We start from the raw sequence: 21,851 nt of genomic DNA on the forward strand, positions 1-21,851 counted from the left end.
TGAGTGGGGTATGTGTATTACTGGGGTTCGCGGGAAGTTTCACACGCGATAGGCCCTGTGCGAGTGGGGTGCGTGTATTACTGGGGTTCGCTGGAAGTTTCACACGTGATAGGCCCTGTGCGAGTGGGGTACGTGTATTACTGGGGTTCGCGTGAAGTTTCACATGCGATAGTCCCTGTGCGAGTGGGGTACGTGTATTACTGGGTTCGCGTGAAGTTTCACACGCGATAGGCCCTGTGCGAGTGGGGAACATGTGGGGAACATGTATTACTGGGGTTCACGGGAAGTTTCACACGCGATAGGCCCTGTGCGAGTGGGGTACGTGTATTACTGGGGTACGCGGGAAGTTTCACACGCGATATGCCCTGTGCGAGTGGGGTACGTGTATTACTGGGGTTCCTGTGAAGTTTCACACGTGATAGGCCCTGTGCGAGTGGGGTACGTGTATTACTGGGTTCGCGTGAAGTTTCACACGCGATAGGCCCTGTGCGAGTGGGGTACGTGTATTACTGGGATTTGCGTGAAGTTTCACACGCGATAGGCCCTGTGCGAGTGGGGCACGTGTATTACTGGGGTTCGTGTGAAGTTTCACATGCGATAGGTCCTGTGCGAGTGGGGTACGTGTATTACTGGGGTTCGCGGGAAGTTTCACACGTGATAGGCCCTGTGCGAGTGGGGTACATGTATTACTGGGGTTCGCGGGAAGTTTCACACGCGATAGGCCCTGTGCGAGTGGGGTACATGTATTACTGGGGTTCGCGGGAAGTTTCACACGCGATAGGCCCTGTGCGAGTGGGGTACGTGTATTACTGGGGTTCCTGTAAAGTTTCACACGTGATAGGCCCTGTGCGAGTGGGGTACGTGTATTACTGGGGTTTGCGGGAAGTTTCACACGCGATAGGCCCTGTGCGAGTGGGGTACGTATATTACTGGGGTTCGTGTGAAGTTTCACACGCGATAGGCCCTGTGCGAGTGGGGCACGTGTATTACTGGGGTTCGCGTGAAGTTTCACACGCGATAGGCCCTGTGCGAGTGGGGCACGTGTATTACTGGGGTTCGCGGGAAGTTTCACACGCGATAGGCCCTGTGCGAGTGGGGTACATGTATTACTGGGGTTCGCGGGAAGTTTCACACGCGATAGGCCCTGTGCGAGTGGGGTACGTATATTACTGGGGTTCGCGTGAAGTTTCACACGCGATAGGCCCTGTGCGAGTGGGGCACGTGTATTACTGGGGTTTGCGTGAAGTTTCACACGCGATAGGCCCTGTGCGAGTGGGGCACGTGTATTACTGGGGTTCGCGGGAAGTTTCACACGCGATAGGCCCTGTGCGAGTGGGGTACATGTATTACTGGGGTTCGCGGGAAGTTTCACACGCGATAGGCCCTGTGCGAGTGGGGTACGTGTATTACTGGGGTTCCTGTGAAGTTTCACACGTGATAGGCCCTGTGCGAGTGGGGTACGTGTATTACTGGGGTTTGCGGGAAGTTTCACACGCGATAGGCCCTGTGCGAGTGGGGTACGTGTATTACTGGGGTTTGCAGGAAGTTTCACACGTGATAGGCCCTGTGCGAGTGGGGTACATGTATTACTGGGGTTTGCAGGAAGTTTCAAACGCAACAGGCCCTGTGCGAGTGGGGAACATGAGGGGAACATGTATTACTGGGGTTCGCGGGAAGTTACACACGCGATAGGCCCTGTGCGAGTGGGGTACGTTTATTACTGGGGTTCGCAAGAAGTTTCACACGCGATAGGCATAGTGCGAGTGGGGTACATGTATTACTGGGGTTCGCGGGAAGTTTCACACGTGATAGGCCCTGTGCGAGTGGGGTACGTGTATTACTGGGGTTCCTGTGAAGTTTCACACGTGATAGGCCCTGTGCGAGTGGGGTACGTGTATTACTGGGGTTCGTGGGAAGTTTCACACGCGACAGGCCCTGTGCGAGTGGGGTAGGTGTATTACTGGGGTTCGCGGGAAGTTTCATACGCGATAGGCCCTGTGCGAGTGGGGTACGTGTATTACTGTGGTTCGCGTGAAGTTTCACACGCGATAAGCCCTGTGCGAGTGGGGAACATGTGGGGAACATGTATTACTGGGGTTCACGGGAAGTTTCACACGCGATAGGCCCTGTGCGAGTGGGGTACGTGTATTACTGGGTTCGCGTGAAGTTTCACACGCGATAGGCCCTGTGCGAGTGGGGTACGTGTATTACTGGGGTACGGGGGAAGTTTCACACGCGATAGGCCCTGTGCGAGTGGGGTACGTGTATTACTGGGGTTCGCGTGAAGTTTCACACGCGATAGGCCCTGTGTATTATTGGGGTTCGCGGGAAGTTTCACACGCGATAGGCCCTGTGCGAGTGGGGTACTTGTATTACTGGGGTTCGCGGGAAGTTTCACACGCGATAGGCCCTGTGCGAGTGGGGTACGTGTAATACTGGGGTACGGGGGAAGTTTCACACGCGATAGGCCCTGTGCGAGTGGGGTACGTGTATTACTGGGGTTCGCGTGAAGTTTCACACGCGATAGGCCCTGTGTATTATTGGGGTTCGCGGGAAGTTTCACACGCGATAGGCACTGTGCGAGTGGGGTACGTGTATAACTGTGGTTCGCAGGAAGTTTCACACGCGATAGGCCCTGTGCGAGTGGGGTACGTGTATTACTGGGGTTCGCGTGAAGTTTCACACGCGATAGACACTGTGCGAGTGGGGTACATGTATTACTGGGGTTCCTGTGAAGTTTCACACGTGATAGGCCCTGTGCGAGTGGGGTACGTGTATTACTGGGGTTCGCGGGAAGTTTCACACGCGATAGGCCTTGTGTGAGTGGGGTATGTGTATTACTGGGGTTCGCGGGAAGTTTCACACGCGATAGGCCCTGTGCGAGTGGGGTACGTGTATTACTGGGGTTCCTGTAAAGTTTCACACGTGATAGGCCCTGTGCGAGTGGGGTACGTGTATTACTGGGGTTTGCGGGAAGTTTCACACGCGATAGGCCCTGTGCGAGTGGGGTACGTATATTACTGGGGTTCGTGTGAAGTTTCACACGCGATAGGCCCTGTGCGAGTGGGGCACGTGTATTACTGGGGTTCGCGTGAAGTTTCACACGCGATAGGCCCTGTGCGAGTGGGGCACGTGTATTACTGGGGTTCGCGGGAAGTTTCACACGCGATAGGCCCTGTGTGAGTGGGGTACATGTATTACTGGGGTTCGCGGGAAGTTTCACACGCGATAGGCCCTGTGCGAGTGGGGTACGTATATTACTGGGGTTCGCGTGAAGTTTCACACGCGATAGGCCCTGTGCGAGTGGGGCACGTGTATTACTGGGGTTTGCGTGAAGTTTCACACGCGATAGGCCCTGTGCGAGTGGGGCACGTGTATTACTGGGGTTCGCGGGAAGTTTCACACGCGATAGGCCCTGTGCGAGTGGGGTACATGTATTACTGGGGTTCGCGGGAAGTTTCACACGCGATAGGCCCTGTGCGAGTGGGGTACGTGTATTACTGGGGTTCCTGTGAAGTTTCACACGTGATAGGCCCTGTGCGAGTGGGGTACGTGTATTACTGGGGTTTGCGGGAAGTTTCACACGCGATAGGCCCTGTGCGAGTGGGGTACGTGTATTACTGGGGTTTGCAGGAAGTTTCACACGTGATAGGCCCTGTGCGAGTGGGGTACATGTATTACTGGGGTTTGCAGGAAGTTTCAAACGCAACAGGCCCTGTGCGAGTGGGGAACATGAGGGGAACATGTATTACTGGGGTTCGCGGGAAGTTACACACGCGATAGGCCCTGTGCGAGTGGGGTACGTTTATTACTGGGGTTCGCAAGAAGTTTCACACGCGATAGGCATAGTGCGAGTGGGGTACATGTATTACTGGGGTTCGCGGGAAGTTTCACACGTGATAGGCCCTGTGCGAGTGGGGTACGTGTATTACTGGGGTTCCTGTGAAGTTTCACACGTGATAGGCCCTGTGCGAGTGGGGTACGTGTATTACTGGGGTTCGTGGGAAGTTTCACACGCGACAGGCCCTGTGCGAGTGGGGTAGGTGTATTACTGGGGTTCGCGGGAAGTTTCATACGCGATAGGCCCTGTGCGAGTGGGGTACGTGTATTACTGTGGTTCGCGTGAAGTTTCACACGCGATAAGCCCTGTGCGAGTGGGGAACATGTGGGGAACATGTATTACTGGGGTTCACGGGAAGTTTCACACGCGATAGGCCCTGTGCGAGTGGGGTACGTGTATTACTGGGTTCGCGTGAAGTTTCACACGCGATAGGCCCTGTGCGAGTGGGGTACGTGTATTACTGGGGTACGGGGGAAGTTTCACACGCGATAGGCCCTGTGCGAGTGGGGTACGTGTATTACTGGGGTTCGCGTGAAGTTTCACACGCGATAGGCCCTGTGTATTATTGGGGTTCGCGGGAAGTTTCACACGCGATAGGCCCTGTGCGAGTGGGGTACTTGTATTACTGGGGTTCGCGGGAAGTTTCACACGCGATAGGCCCTGTGCGAGTGGGGTACGTGTAATACTGGGGTACGGGGGAAGTTTCACACGCGATAGGCCCTGTGCGAGTGGGGTACGTGTATTACTGGGGTTCGCGTGAAGTTTCACACGCGATAGGCCCTGTGTATTATTGGGGTTCGCGGGAAGTTTCACACGCGATAGGCACTGTGCGAGTGGGGTACGTGTATAACTGTGGTTCGCAGGAAGTTTCACACGCGATAGGCCCTGTGCGAGTGGGGTACGTGTATTACTGGGGTTCGCGTGAAGTTTCACACGCGATAGACACTGTGCGAGTGGGGTACATGTATTACTGGGGTTCCTGTGAAGTTTCACACGTGATAGGCCCTGTGCGAGTGGGGTACGTGTATTACTGGGGTTCGCGGGAAGTTTCACACGCGATAGGCCTTGTGTGAGTGGGGTATGTGTATTACTGGGGTTCGCGGGAAGTTTCACACGCGATAGGCCCTGTGCGAGTGGGGTACGTGTATTACTGGGGTTCGCTGGAAGTTTCACACGTGATAGGCCCTGTGCGAGTGGGGTACGTGTATTACTGGGGTTCGTGGGAAGTTTCACACGCGATAGGCCCTGTGCGAGTGGGGTACATGTATTACTGGGGTTCGCGGGAAGTTTCACACGCGATAGGCCCTGTGCGAGTGGGGTATGTGTATTACTGGGGTTCCCGTGAAGTTTCACACGCGATAGGCCCTGTGCGAGTGGGGTACGTGTATTACTGGGGTTCACAGGAAGTTTCACACGCAATTTAGCTGTCAGAGAGGGGTACGTGAATTTCGGGGGTGCGCGGGGAGTCCTACACGTGAATTGGCAGTGTGGGTCCTCCAAGGTGTTCCCTCTACACCTTCCACGGCCCCTACAGGCAGACCACACCACAGGGGACTACCCCGCACCATTGGTCATGTCCCGCAGGCAGCCCATCCACCATGGGCATACACCGCAGCCAAGCCACCTGTCCGCTTGCACCACTGATCACCAACTCATGTCCCCTTGCACCCCCACCCCCCAACAGTGCAGGGTACCTGCCAGCAGGCCCCCAGTCATGTCCCCTTGCACTCCCACCCCCCAGCAGTGCGGGGCACCTGCCAGCAGGCCCCCACTCATGTCCCCTTGCAACCCCACCCCCCAGCAGTGCAGTGCTCCTGCCTGCAGGCCCCCACTCAAGTCCCACTCATGTCCCCTTGCACCCCTACCCCCCAGCAGTGCAGGGCACCTGCCAGCAGGCCCCCCACTCATGTCCCACTCATGTCCCCCTGCACCCGCACCCCCCAGCAGTGCAGGGCACCTGCCAGCAGGCCCCCACTCATGTCTCACTCATGTCCCCTTGCACCCCCACCCCCCAACAGTGCAGGGTACCTGCCAGCAGGCCCCCAGTCATGTCCCCTTGCACTCCCACCCCCCAGCAGTGCGGGGCACATGCCAGCAGGCCCCCACTCATGTCCCCTTGCAACCCCACCCCCCAGCAGTGCAGTGCTCCTGCCTGCAGGCCCCCACTCAAGTCCCACTCATGTCCCCTTGCACCCCTACTCCCCAGCAGTGCAGGGCACCTGCCAGCAGACCCCCCACTCATGTCCCACTCATGTCCCCCTGCACCCGCACCCCCCAGCAGTGCAGGGCACCTGCCAGCAGGCCCCCACTCATGTCTCACTCATGTCCGCCTGCACCCCCACGCCCCAGCAGTTCAGGGCACCTGCTAGCAGGCCCCCACTCATGTCCCCCACAACATGTCATCATGATCCACAATCATGGGCCTAATGGCCACCCAAATCCCACCCCACGCCACCCCAGTTGAAACACACAACCAAGTATTACATACACCCCACATTGAAATCCCCATCACATGAAACATCCCAAATGGCAAGTATGCACATCAATACATGTCCATCACACACACACAATGGGTGCAAGTGAATGAGAAAACATGCTTCATGACATGTAGGAAACCAAGGAAAGCATACCACACAATGTAGTATCAAATAAAAATGTATTAAACACAAAAGCAAGGGAATGAAATGAAATCACACAATAATGTAAATAATAAATAAAAAGCTGAATGTCCAAAATATGAAAAAGAAGATGTGTAAAACCAGAAAAAAAATCAATCGAAAAGCAAATGGGTCCAAAGAGTCTGTCCGTCAAATCAAATCCAAAGTGAAAAAAAAAGAAAAATCCATTGATCCATGGTTAAAAAAATGGCAAATGAAGTGAAATCCATTGTGGAACTATATACAAAGTACAAATCCAGGGTCCATGATCCCAACCATTGAAAGGAAACCTACAAAAACCCTACATAATGAACAACTATATACAAAAAGGTGGGGCATTGTCCAAGCGCCCCAAAGGAAAAGAAAAACAAAAGGAACCCTAAAACTATATAACTATTTACAATGGCAGCGGGCTAGTCCAACAGCTCACTTTCTGATTTCCCGGCCCAGAGCATCATCAAACTCCTGCTTGATGTCCCGAAGGCGTTCCTCTTCTATGGCCCTGAGGGTTCGCAGGGACGATGACATCTTGACCTCCAGGTCCCTGCGAATGGCCTCGAGACACTCGGCCCATCTCAGGGCCCTATGCATGGAGTTCTCCGCCCTGACCATCGTTAGCCGTGCCTCTTCCGCCCACTGCCGCTCCGCATCTATAGCATGGCCCAACCGCTGCCACACAGAAGACACTTCCGGTCCTGGGTCCTCCTGCCCTCTGGCCGATGCCTGCCCCTCCGATGTTGAAGGCCCAGAGCCATCATGGCTCCCACCTTGTTGCTGCTGCTGCTGTGCCTCTGCCTGTGCCCTGGCTCCTGCTGCCTGCACATTCTCCTCCGGCTGGGGTGCAGTTGTTGATGTGGCCACCCCTGCTGGACGTCCGACTCCCGACTGTGGCAGGGATGTGTCCTCCACTAGCCTGGCCGCAGGGTCAGAGGCAGCTCCACAGGGCACCTAGGTGACTAATGGATGGGAAGATGGCACGGAGGACGACTGGCGCATAGTGGGTTCAGTTGAGGAGGGGGTCAGAACAAGGTCCAGAAAACGGAGGAATCTGGCCCTGGTGAGCTGTCCCAGTGGGTCAACGCGGTCAACGAGCCATGCGAGAAGACGTGCAGTCTCCTCATGAAAAGACTGCAGGTCAGCTCGCATGGCACGTTGACGCAACGCCACCCCACCCAGGATAGGCTCAACCCGGTGCCGGATAGCCACATCCGCAGGGAGAGGAAGGCCAGTTGGTGTAAGCCGATTCCCTCCCTGAGAACGGGTCTGGATGTAGGCATCCGTGCTGGTGCGGGATGATGCAGTGACAGGATCGGGGACAGGATTACACACAGGAACCTCCGCGGCGGCCTGTGCTGCCTCCTGTCCCTGCCCCTGCACTGCACCACTAGCACCAGAGGAATCCCCACCTCCAGACCCCGTCACTGTCCCTTGCATGGCCTCCTCCTCCACCAAACCCCCCACCAACCTGGATGACTCCATGCCATCTTCCTCCGGCGGGCCCTTTGGGGTCTCAGCTGCCCCTTCTGCTGCTGAGGAGTCCAACTCCGACCTCTGCCTCTTGGACCTACCCTCAGCAGCTGCGGCCTGGGACGCGGCACCGGACTCCTCACTCCCCGACGAGATCAACCTGGGAGGGGAGCCGGGCCTTGCATCTCCGGCTGGCGGTGCGATCCCTGCCGCTGGGCTCCACAGCAGCCTCTCCGCCCTCTTCATCAGTTGATGCTGCAGACAGGGAGAGATAGGAGACAGGCATCAGGGCACTGTACAATGGACTGATACACACATGACAGTTCCACATGAGTGGCAGTGTCAAACTTCAGACATGGCATCACAATCCCCAACACACATGTCATTTGAAATCACACACATGAGCTATTCCACAGCCATATCCCAACGGCCAGCTCCATCCATACACATACAACAGCATGAGCAGCCAAAGATGAGCCAGACATCACATGAAACACAGGGAGTGCACTAGACATGCACACACGCCACCACACTTACATGCATGTGTACACCTCCACCAACTGTCACAGTGATGAGATCGGCATCCATGTCACATCTGGCAATCAGCCTTCTACATATCAGTGTCACATGCATCCATGTTGCATCACTGTTGCACCCTTGTCAAATACACACACATGCACATGTACACGGTGCAGATACATGCAGCTGGAACCAACACCACTACCATGGCAACTTACATACACAGTCATTCAAACATGTGTGCTCACACATATGCATTTGGCCTGCAATCTTACCCACACATACACCATCCATGTGTCTCACACATGAGAGGACTCACATGTGTTAGCCTCACGGCCCAATACATACACATCCATACATGGTCCTACAAAACCACATGTGCAATCTGCACACTACTGGCACACCACCACACGCACAGCTTCCAATCAGTATGCATGTACACTTACCGCTTGACTCCAGACGGGTCTGCCTCTCAAGGACCTGGACGTGGAGCACTGGGCATATGCGTTCCAGGACCCTCATCTGGTGTTCCGACAGGTGGCCCCGCGCCCCTTAGCATCCGCTGCCTTCAAGAGGCGCCGGGCCTTGTTGAGGGTCCTGGACCTGAAGTCCTCCCAGCGCTTCTTGACATGTTGGAATTTGCGGACTGCCACCCCCTCCGCGTTGATGGCGTCACGATGTCCGTCCAGATCCTGGACCGTCCTTCCTTGTCGGCGCGTGAACTTCCAAAGAGGGCATCATACTGCCCCAGGACTTGCTCCACCAGGACACCAACTTCAGTGGCAGTGAAGCTGGTGGCCATCGGCATCTCTGGCTGGGGGTTGCCAGTGGTCTCAAATGGTGGTGTGCCCGACATGGCAACCCCAGAGGCAGGTGTGGGTGGGCAACTGGGTCCTGGGGCTAGGCTGTGGAGCGATGGTATCCCAGTCGGGTGTCTTCAGTTCCAGCAGGGGTGGTCACAGCAACTGCACCCCTGGCTGATGTGCAGGCAGCAAATAGCAGGGCACGTGGGCAGCAGGCAGGCAGGCAGCAGCAGATGGCAGGTGGGAGCGTTCTCGGGGCTCTGGGGGACAGGAAAATGGCCTTCATGGCAGGAGCGTGGTCTTCCGTATGTTTTCGCGTGGCCAGCTTGATACGGAGTGATTTGGCACGTGAAAATCTTGCACGTCAGCGTGTAATTCGAGGAAAGACCCTTAAAGCCTGAGCATGTCAGCGATTTCATTGGACCAAAGGCCCTTTGCGTGTAAGCGCTTCTGTGATGCGAGGCGCGGGGGCGTGCGCGGGCGTTTCCCCAGTGACGTGGGCAAAGTGGATTAGCGCGTGTGTGAAAAAAATGCACGTCCCCGTGTCAATGCGTGTAATCCGAGGAAAGGGCCTATGCGCGTAAGTGAAGTGACACGTGCGGGGGTTTCCCTCAGCATGGGTTAAAGGTGAGTGGGGCCAGCAGTTCGCTGTACGTGCCTTTCGTGGAGACCGACGTGTGTTGTTGCTTCCTGTTGTTTCGTGCGCCATCACAACTTCACAGCTATCAAGGACGTATTTCTTCTTTTGGTGGTGGGATTGGCTACGCGTGTTTTTCTGCATCGCGCTAGTCAGATGGTGAGTCGCGCACGCTATTTTTCCCACTGCGGGTGCCCCTGTGTATCGCACCGTTTTTGATATCATAGTAGCCTGCGTGTCCCATTCGTATGCGATTTTCGTGTTACTGGGTGCCATTGCGTACTGCGGGAGGTTGATTCCACGCACGTAGGCTGCAGGGTTGCATTCATGGTTTTCCAGCAGTTTTGGGGTGCCTGAGCATTGCGTGACCTGTCACTACATCACTGGGGTCACATACAGCCTTGCAGGTGCAGTGGGGCTGTTAACTTGCTTCCCACCCCCTTCACCCCAATTGCCCAGGTCAATTGTGGTGTGCACCTCCCATTGGCACTACTCCATCTGTGCCGGCACTACTACATCTGTGCCATGGTTAGGAGGCCACCAAAGGTGAGGGGCACCTCAGCTGGGCGTACTCCTCGTGGCGGGTGTGGTCAGGGACGTGGCCGGGGTAACCAGGGAGTAGGGGGACTCCAGGGTGTCCAGGGCAGCCGCAGAGGGGGAAGAGGCAGGGGTGCACCACTTGAGCACGATGTCGTGCCATGTGTCGGTGCAGTCATGCCACCACCCCCTGTGGTTCCGGGAGATGCAGCTTCAGCATCTGGCACTGGCGCCCGTGTGACCCGGCAGTCCGTTCCATCGACTGCCACGGGCCCAAGGGTAGTGGAAGCTGCAGGTGCAGCTGTGGACACCGGCACCCAGGCTCAGGGTCTGCCAGCGCAGCCAGCGTTGGCACTGGAGGAGCCCTTGGAAGATTTCCAACAGGCCAGGAGGGAAACCGTAGGGGCAATCAGGGCTGCCCTGACTAAGACACGTGTCCCTGGGGCAGTTATGTCATCTGCTGCCCCTAACAGCCGGGTGTTGGCAAGTGCAGGGGCAGATGCACCCAACAACACTGCGGTTGTGATTCTGCCAACCAGGACAGTTGCAGTCAATGACCCTGCCACAGCGCATGTTGCGGCGCAGCGTCCATTAGAGGGCACCCAGCTGCCACTGACAGAAGTCAGGCCTTTGGTCGTCCCTCCACCTGCCACTCCCTTGGCTCAATCCACCAAACCCACTGGCCATACTGGTCAGGGCGGCATTAGCCTGCCAGGGTCTGAGCCACATTCCAAGAGGAGGAAGGTTGCACCTGCAGCACAGGCTGGGACCTCCACACAGCCACGACCTCCTGCACGTCAAGGAAGAAGCCTTTCTGCAACCAGGAACTGGACTTCCTCGTGGGCTACGTGCAGGGCCACAGCCGTGACATGCTAGTGGGTGCCAATAGTCAGACTACGGCTGCCCACATGATTTCCCACTGGAAGCATGTTGCAGAAAAATGTCAGTGCATTCGGCCATGAGGTGCGCACGACGCAAGAGTGCAAAAAGTGTTGGAATTACATCAAACGCAGCGCTAAGGCTAAGCGTGCCTAAAATTACAACTTGACTCTGGTGACTGGCGGTGGGCCTGCACCAGAGGAGGAAGTCCTCACTCCGCATGAGTCACTTGTTGCGGAGTTCATACCATCTAAATCGGTCGAAGGAGTGGGAGAGATGGCAGACTTTGATGCCCAGTCCAGTGAGTGTTGATGCGTGTTTGTTGAGGACGTGTGTGTTTTACTTGTGGGATGTGTTCTGCATGATTGCCACTACATGTGAGGTGTACATGGTTCAGATGTGCAAGTAATGCAATGCTTCCGTGATGCATGTCTGCTCTGCTGGATGGTGGACATGTGGAGCAGACGGGGACTGTCAGCATCAACACTATTGCATCCTACTCACATGCTGGTTACCAGGATGCCCCTCTGGTCCGTGTCCCAGCTCACTGGCCCTTCTGCATGTAGCGTGGGGTGACCTTCCTCTCAGCCCAGGCACGATGTCATAGCATGACTAATGTGCATGTGTCCTCTGCCTGCATGCGGGTACTCCATGTAGGCATGCTCCCTTGATCCTCCACCCCCGCTCTGCACCCCAATTCCACCTTTGCACTGGTCTGCTTCAATATTGCCGTTGGGTTCTTCCCTGTTAATGCGTCCTGTGTACATGCTAACTTCCCGCTACCAATCTGCCAGACATATGCTGTGTGGTACAGCCTTAGTTCTTGATGCCGGGTATCTCACTTGTACTGTGCAGAGGTCAGATGCCCTGCAGGGACATGAGTGCACATTCATGCTCCATGTGCATTGCACGCATGCCCCTATGTGTCCTTGACTGGATGATCACTGTAATACAAGTCCTGGGTGACATACATTGCATGGCATTTCATCAGCCTTCTGTCACGCTCACCTGATTCCCACGGAGGCGCAGGTCTGGCTTCGAGTGCTGATGCTTCTTCAATGGTGAAGCGCAGGACTCTGAAGATGGACAGGTAGGGCCCCTCTACTCTGGCTTCCCTGGCTCGTAGGAATATTCCCCTTAGGGTCTGGAAGGATGAGTTCTCCATCCTGCTTCTGATGCAGGGGCGCGTTGAAACCCAGTTACTTCACTGGATTGAGGTTTGATGGAAGTTCAAATAAGCTTGACTATTCAGGTAAGGCGCTGTAAGAGTTCTGTTGCAAGTTCAAAAGTTCAAGCTTAATAATAATGTTCATAGTCTTATTGCAGCAAGCGCTAACGCTTATGTCTTTTTCCCCTTAGGGGCCGGGGTCCGGAATGCCAGGAAGCGGCAGGACCCGAAATGAAATGGGAATGACCCAACTGGTAAGTCTTAGAAGGAAACTGAGCTTTTCCTATTCACTTCCTTCTCTCACCTTGTGTTCTTGTCTTTTTCTCTCGAGGCACTGGGAAGTGGCTGCGGATCCGGATGATCGCTGCTGAAGATGGAGGTGCCCAGGAAAGGTGAGTGAAATGCAGCGCTGCAGCGATCGAAACGAAATGCTTTTAAAAATGATGTCTTCCCTTTCAGGATCGTCGGTGTAATGTCTCTGTGGTACAGATTTAGCAGGTAAGGTCTTCTTTCTCTACCCAATTCTCTCTTATCTCCCTTTGTAGGTGACCCAGGATGCTGACAGGCGTGGCTGAAGTCCAGATGCAAGAGCTGACACGGTGAGCGTCCAGCTGCGAGGAGCAGAACAACGCGAAGCAAGAGTTGCTGATCGGGTGTGGTTTAAATAGCTTTGGAAGAAGTTCCAGGTATGTATCCTTCCACCGATCAGGTATGTATCCTTCCCCGACCACACCCAGGTGGAAAGTAGTCCCACAGGTAAAGTAGTTCCATTCAGGCCTCAAGAGGGCCTGGATGTAGCAGCATGGTCTGCATCAGGTAAGTGCACATTGAAACACTTGAACACATGTCTAGCTTTATGAGCCTGGCGCCTGACGCGCCAGGACAGGGGTCCAACATGAGCCTGGCGCCTAAGGCGCCAGGACTGTGTCCGAAAGGGCCCCAGCTTGGACCCGCTGGCACTTCCCTGGGCAGAATGATGCCTGCCTCAGGGGTTGCTGGGTCGGACTCGACTCCTTGGAGGTAGGCATCATGACACCTTCCCATGTCTACTGTGGCTCAGTACTGCGTTGCACACATGTTTAGGGTCTGACAATCTGGGTGGGTCACAGGCCTCAGCCTGTTTAATGGCCAATGACTCTGTCCAACTGGTGTAGTGTCCTCTTCACATATGGGTGGCCTCCAGACGTTTCATCATGTGTCCTGCTTACTGTCCCATCATCATTTGCAGTGTTGTCACTTGACTCACATAAAGCTGTTGATGCTAGTCAACACTGTCTGTCAATACACAGGTCTATGGTCAGCCTTTTGATACCATGGTAGGCATCCCTGCTTTTGCACTTGGGTGGATGGGTGCTTTGTTTGTAGATATGCTACCCATTGAATGCACATTGCACGTGATGCCTAAAGTTGACCTTGCACTGCCTTCACATTTTCTGACACACCCCATGGAGTCCTTGTACATGTAGGTAGTGAGTAACATACATATTTGCTGCACTGCATAGACCCACTTCAATGCAGACTGCCACCTTTCAACAGGTCTGATCACAGAAGAAATTCCAAGTTGACCCAGCATGCATGCCAGGTTCTATTTTGTGTGTCACATGTCTGCCTAATGTTGTCGGTGTGTGTGTGTGTGTGTTGTGTGCTTCTGACATGTGTAGTGACCTTTTTTCTCTCTATTTTACAGATGATGACGCAATGGAGCCGGAGGATGGTGTTGTCATGCCAGGCACAGGGTTGGTATCACTACATCAACCCGGCACAAGTGGGGGTCGTGGGTGGCAGGCCACGAAAACCCCCAAGTGCTACAGGCCAACTTGTCTCTGGCTGCCTATGAGTCCAGCTCTGATGACGACTTTGACGTCCATGTCGAGTTGGATGAGCATCAGGTCCATGTGTCAGGGGTGAGTGATCCTGATGTGGACACTCCTCTGTCCGCGACACCTGCACTGAGGGGTCAGACAGTCTTGGAACCTCCGCCCGTGGTGGATCGGGACGCAGGGTCACCCTCCACACCAGTCACTGATGTGCCTGGGACATCACATCGACGGGGCATGTAGTCGTGCAGCCGCGGGCGGTGCCAACACGACGAGGACAACCGGTCCTTGGGACCCGCAGGGGTCAAGCCCAGAAACGCGGTTGCCGCACGCAACCACTGTATACTGAGTGGGAGCAAGACATGACTGCCAATTCAGAACGGCAGGGGGTTGCAATGGAGAACATCGCTGAGAGCATGGAGCGTGTGGCCTGATCCGTGCTCCCCCCTGCTAGGCAGGTGCTTCTCCAGCAGCAGGCGGCACGGTCCACGGCCCGCTTGCTCAGGCTGGGCATGGCGGCCTCAGACAGGGCACGCCAGGCTCAAATGTCATCTCTGCGTCAAGCAATTGCTGCTCACGCAGAGGCACACATGGAGGCCCTGAGGGAGGAGTATGCTTCCCTCAGATCCACTCTGGGTATCCTTCTGATGCCCCAGAGGGAGCGGTCAGAGGAGAGGTTTGCACAGCTTGAGCGTACCATCTCGGCTGAGCTACAGGCTTGCCGGGAGGTGCCGCGGTTGTCAAGCCAGGCCTTGCAGGAGGAACTCTGTGTTACACGTGCTACCTTGCAAGAGGAAGCACGTGTATCACGGGAGGTTCTGCATGCAGACCTACGTGTCATCGCCACACAGAACCAGGCTCACCCGTCCGGCAGACTTGCTGCCGACGAGGGGCAAGCTGCGGCTAGGCGTGGCCAGGCTACTGTGCCACGTCCTCCTTTCGAGGATGAGCCAGACTTGGACGACCATCTATCTCCCACATAGGTCGGGCTGTGCAGGCGTTGAGCCCATGGAGTTTTCTTTTTTGGTTCAGCATCATCGCATGTGGGTGTTGAGCAGCACCCTGTACCTCCCCCCCTCCTGGTTGCCCCCCCCGGGTCATATGTTGCCATTTTTGATTTTTCTTATAGTTTAGTTAGTTAAGTTTCTGTTTGATAGTTAGTTTAATTAGGTAAAGTAGGTTTTTCGTAGTTAGTGTAATTAGTTAATATGGTTTAAAATTGCTTGTCTATTGTGCTTTCATGTGACAGTGTGGTGCTTTGTGGCTTTTGAAAGCATCCACTGTCTGTTCCAGCTGGGCCCTTCCGGCTTTTCTTGTGTATGTGTTTGCTGCTTGGGGTCCTTGACTCACATATGCCACTCCTGCTTCCCTTATCCAAGGGCTCGCAAGGATGGTTCGGTGTAACAGCCTATTACACAAGGGCTTTGGACTGTCATATCTGTGGCATGTCTGCTGCTGTGGAACTTGTGTTAACACGCCTAGTGGGGATGATTGGGGTGTTATTGACCACTGTTCTGCTTTTGCTAGATGGGGTGTTTCATGATTCATGTGTACATTCATTGCCATGCATTGTGTAGTATGTTTCTTATCTTTACTGTACATGTGCTTGTTGCAATTCATGCCGTAGATAGTGTGTTCCACACTTTGGCTGTGAAAGACGGACTGTGGTGTGATTTCTTATGCACATCTCTGACATGGTCCAGTGATGTGATGCCTGAAGAGACACACACAGATGAATCTAATGCATTAATCATGTGTTTCATGCCCTTTCTGCAGGGGGATGAGCCTCCAGACCACCTTTGCCAGCAGACATGGGCCATTGGACGTCTGGAATCTGGACACATTTGGTGGTGCCCACATGCACATGTGTGCGCAAGCAGAGGCACAGGGATTGCAATCATACGTCCGAAAACTGCTGACGTGTTTCAAGGGACTCCAGGCAAGGTGAGCAGCACAGGGGGGCCACAACACAGCAAACCATCCACCAGGCCAGTTGCACATGCATGCTTAGTAGCAGCTCTGAGGGTGGGCTTGGACGAATATTGGTGTTGAAAAGCACAATACAGTTCAGATGTGTTGGTGGACTCATGGCTAGTTGATTGTAAGGTTGTCTGGGGCAACTGCAGGGGCAGTGGCACATTCCCTCCGGTCCACCATGGTCCATTGAGGCACTTGTATCACCCAAGTAGCGTTCCGAGACATGGAAGGAAGCAGCTGACAGGGACAGACGGCAAGGGACAGACTCGGGTGCAGTGCATTTCATTTCCATGTAGAATTTGAAACATGCACTGCCTACTTTATTTGGGTCATGGTGGAACACGACTTGTTTGGAAGTCATACCTTGCTATATGCATCTGTCTGCTTACCCAGGGAACATTGCATGTTGTGTGATTCGTGACACATTGGTGTTCCATTTGCCACGCACCCACCGGCGCCTGACTTACTGCATTGACTGTGTATGAACCATCACAGAGGTAATGTTACGTATGGGTATGAAGCATCCACACCAGATTGTCTGTTTGTAGAGTAGTTTGTTACTTTGGGGCATATTTGGTGGTGTGTTTGTGTGTTATGGGCACGCACAGATTTTTAACTGTGGCTCTCTTTGCAGCATTGAGGTGCTCCTGTTACCGGACCTGAGAGTGCGCAGGCAGGAGGCCAGCACTCACCCCAGAGATAAGTTTCTCTTTGACTTCAATTTCAGTGAATTGTTGCTATGTTTATGATGAACAAGTTCGGTATGATTGTGTATGTGTCAATGTGAGTACTACATTCTTGGCCATTCCCTACTTTCCTGTGTCAATCCTACTCCCCTCTCCTGCCCCTCATTCCGGTTATCCAGTATGCCAATGCATGTCCCGACTCCATATACCTGACCCTCCTTCCCCACCAGGGTCTCAGAGGCCTGTGTGAGTTTGACCTTGCAGCCACTCAGACCATGGTGGGGGTGGTTGGTTCGTGCCACTCCTGCACCTGTACACAGGAGCAGTGACAGTACACATCCGTTTGTGGTGCTTCATTCTATGTTATGTACCACACATGGTACACATCCTGTTGTGACATTGTTTTACTGTGCTACCTTGGTTGTTACGTCATTGTGGTAGTACTTGGCCTTTGTGAGGTACTGCTACTTCAAGTCATCTACTGGAGGCTGTTCTGGTTAGTTTTTCTGCCTGTACGCTTTTTGCTTGGCTTCTGTGTTGGCCTGCTTTGAGTTCTCTTGGATGTAGTGTTTTTGCAAATCAAGGTGGACTCTGAGGGTGCAGGCAACATTTTACACACAAGGTGGGAGATGGTGACAAAGAGGAAGGGTGATCCTGTGGCCAGGTGAAATTCAAGGATGTAGGGTCCATAACCCTGGTGCAGTTGTTCAGTGGGTCATGGTGATTTGTGAGGGAGGGGTGGTGCTTGGTTGGTGATAGTTGCCTTGCCCTGCAGTGTGATGGACACCCTGACATTGTAATTGTGGTATCCTATGTACATGATGTGTTCTGCTGATCAATGCCTGTTCATGTGTTGTGTTTACCTTTCAGGTGTGAGGGGATAGTTGTGGTTTGACATGCTGGGGTGTACACATGGTGAATGTTCACATGTGATGTGTAGAGGACACTGATGGTCACTTGATTGCACATGCATATGTTGAGTGCATGTCCCTACTGACCCACATACTCGCACTATAATGCACTACATGTACAACCACGCTTCCATGTCCATGTGTACACTCTGTTTTCCTTCTGGTGCCCACTGTGTCCCTGCAGCACATGTCCTATGACCAATTGGGGATCCTGTACATGCCTAATTTGTTTTTTGATGTGGTTTGTCACTTAGATGTGATGCTCAGGGTGTGCATCACACGCTTTGGCTGTTAACTGTGCTGTGCACTGAGCAGTGTGTTGCAGGAGGTGGACACGGCACACAGAAGATGCAGTGTTGATTTTTCAATGCACAATGTGCATGTAGACAGGCATTCATTGTTATGTTACAACTTCGACTTTTGGAATGCATTTGGGTATGACTTCTTTTGGGTGGGAGGTTGTTGGTCAGTCATTTCATCTGATTCCATGTCAGGCATCATTGTCTGATGCCAATTTACATTTTTCACATGGCAATGTGTACCTTATTGGTACTGTGTTGGTGTATGGCTATTGCTTGCCATGTCATGTTGTGCTTTGGGAGGGTTTGAGTGACATACCAGTGATAGTCATGACCTGTTTTGCAGGTGTGTGTGATTCACACCTTGCATGTGTGCCTTTTGGTCACACAGGATTGCTTGTGTTTAAGTAGCTAGGGATGCACACAATGTGGCACTTCCATGGCAACAATCTCAGGGTGGTAAGGTTGTGACAGTTGACTGTCTCTTTGTCATTATTGATTGTCACCTGGTATGTGCCAGGCCTGTGTGCACTCCGCAGGGGTGGCAGTTTAGGTGAAAAATGTGTCCACAAGCTGGGTCCGGGCATCCTCGCCATGTGCCCTATCCCCACCCATGGGCAGCGCCTGTGCCTGTGGTTGGGGATGTGGGGGCACCACCATTTCGACCGGTACGCCCTGCCCTGTTGCAACATTGTGCAGGACACATGCTGCCACAATGATACTGCACACTACTGGGGCTGCATAGAGTAGCTGCCCACCTGAGCGGTCAAGGGAGCGGAAGTGTGACTTGAGCACTCCGAATGTGCACTCCACTATGGCCCTGATTGCAATATGGGCCGTGTTGTATCTTACCTGGGGTGGTGTGGTGGGGTTCCGGATTGGCGTCATCATGTGGTTGCTCAGAGGGTAGGCACTGTCCCCTGGAGAGGTGATAATGGTTGTGATTATTGGGGTTTGTGTATTTGTGTGTGTGACATGCATGCATGTGCAAGGGCATTTGTACTCACCTAGGACCCATGTGTCGCCATGCTGCCCAGCTTTCCGGGCCCGGCTCAGGGCAGACATTCTGTATATGAAACTGTCAGGGGTGGAGCCAGGGTAGTTTGCATAGACAGAGGTGATGATTCCCTTTGCATCGCATACCACCTGTACATTGATGGAATGCCAGTGCTTGCGGTTTCGGTAGATGTGCTCAGTGGCCCTAGGTGGACGTAGGGCCACGTGGGTGCCATCTATGGCACTGAGCACTTTGGGGAAGTGTGCCACCCTGTAAAAGTCCAGGACAAGGGCCTGCCTTTCTGCGGGTGTTCTGGCCATGTATATGTGCCTGCGGACTAAGGGGCACGCTGTCATGATTGCCAATACCTGGTGTAGGCAGCGTGACTGCGTGGCCTGTGAGACCCCCCCCCCCACTATGGCAGTAGTCTGCTGAAAAGACCCAGTGGCCAAAAAATGCAGGACATTGAGCACCTTCTCCAAGGGGCTCAATGCTTGGGAGCAAAGGGTGGGGGATGTAAGGTCATCTTCCCACTCCCTGACCAGGTCTAGGATGATACGGGTTGGAAACCTATACCTGCCGTAGACCTGGTCGTCAGGCATCCCAAAAAGGCTTGTCCGTGGTGTAAAAATGCGTGCCCTGGCTATTCTCCTCCTCCTGCGGTGTCCCACGATCAGTGCTGCGACAAATGGGGCATTCATCGTAGCTGTATATACGTGTTTGTTGTTTGCCCGCACTTTTATACTGTGCACGGGGACGCTTCCACCTGCCTTCGTGTGGCGGATGCATTCACGCCTGTGTGCGTCTTTTGCCGTGCGCGGGTTTCCCGTATTCGTATCCATGAATACGGTTTGTACGCGTGCGTGTGGGCGTTCCGTGTAGTTCCCTGCAGTACTTCCCCAGTTACGCCTTCTTTTTCATGCGTTATTCCCCATTCTGCGTGTTACGCCCACTGTTCCGCCTACTTTTGTTGTGTGCGCTGCGCTATGTGCGCTTTTGCTGTGCACGTAGCGCATGACGTTTGATGACGTGTGTGCCCGCGTGTGACATGCACCAATTTGGTGCACAACCAGTGGGAAACAAGCGCAGCGCCTTCCTTGAATCGCACGCGTGCACGTGCGCTTGCTTTCTCACGCTTGCGCCACCTTGCGCATGCTTGCGCTGGGATTTTCGGCGCACGTTTGTTCCATGAATCGGCCCCTTGGACCCAGAGATTACATATGCTTAGAGCCTAAACCACACACAAGGAAAAAACTTGGTGGATCACCATTCTCTTGCTTAGTCAAAGAAATATGAACTATGAAGGATCATCTAATATTCAGAAAACGGTTTATAGTGACTTTTTCGACAGTCACTATTTCGACATACCAATATGTCGAACCAAAATTGCCGAAATATTTTTTTTCGAATGCCTTTTTTTTTTGTCTAACTAAACAAAACTAAACCCTATAAAATAAAAAATAAAATATTTGAAAAAATAAATTTGGCAATTGTGGTTCGACATATTGGTATGTCGAAAATTATTTTTCGAAATATTGACTGGATACTTCACAAAACTTCAAAACACCTGGCTCTTTACCTCTGAATGGGATGCAGACAACTGAACAACATCCATGCAACATGAAATGTGCACACAACTGAAATAGAGTGGGGAGAAGGCTGTAGCAGAGAGCAGAGAAGAGAGGCATCTGAATGGGAAGGGTGGTTTGAAACACGAAATGTACCCATCCTGATAGAGGGTCAAAGATGGAAACAGGGCAGGGAGAACTAACTCACTTAATCAAACTACCAAGGATGTGAAATACGTCACAAATGAAGGAATAGGGTTAGACACAGAATCCAGGCAGCCTACGGACTGACCATGGCGCTAAGGGAACACACTTCCCCTGAAGAAAATCGCGAGAGCGGTAATTGCTATCTCCTAGAATGATCAACAGAGGAAGGGATAGGAATCACACTTAGTCAAAACAGTGAGGGTAGGTAATGTACTGCCACTAACATAACCATACTATAAATTCTGAAGCTCCCAACAGCATATCACAGCTCTTTTGCTCTTTTCACTCTCAATCCTACTAATCCGCCCATTGCCCTCCTTGCATTACAGATCTTCCATTGCGCCAAGAGACCACGCAGGTGGCAACAGTGCACGGTATAAATACCTTTAACATAACATAAAATGTGTGTGGTCAATGCTTAAACATTGTTGCCTATGGACTGTGATGGAAGTTGTTACATGAGATACGTCATGCCTGACATCTGTCATTCTAAAATGTATTCTTTGGGCTCCGCCGTAAAATAAATTCTGGTTGGTAAACCTTTATTGATGGCATGGGATATATCATTCTAGATAGGGATTTAAGTTAATCGGGGACCGGCAGTAAAGATTTGTTGTTATTGAAAAAGTCACAATTGATACAGTACTTTCTATGTCCATGATCAGGTAGCCATCTGCACTATGGTATTACAAAATCGAATGTTATTGGACACCATTCTGGCCCCTAAAGGGGCATTTGCACATTTGTGGGTTCAGAATGCTGTATGTTTATAGCAATACATTGGGGGTCATTACGACCTGAGCGGTAAGGGATACCGGGCACCGGTAAGGAGACCGGTGCCGGTAATCCCTTACTGCCCTATTCCAAGGTCCCTTGGCGGG

This window comes from Ambystoma mexicanum, chromosome 10, assembly GCF_040938575.1.
Source record: "Ambystoma mexicanum isolate Mex_15411 chromosome 10, UKY_AmexF1_1, whole genome shotgun sequence".
NCBI classification, from domain to species: Eukaryota; Metazoa; Chordata; class Amphibia; order Caudata; family Ambystomatidae; genus Ambystoma; species Ambystoma mexicanum.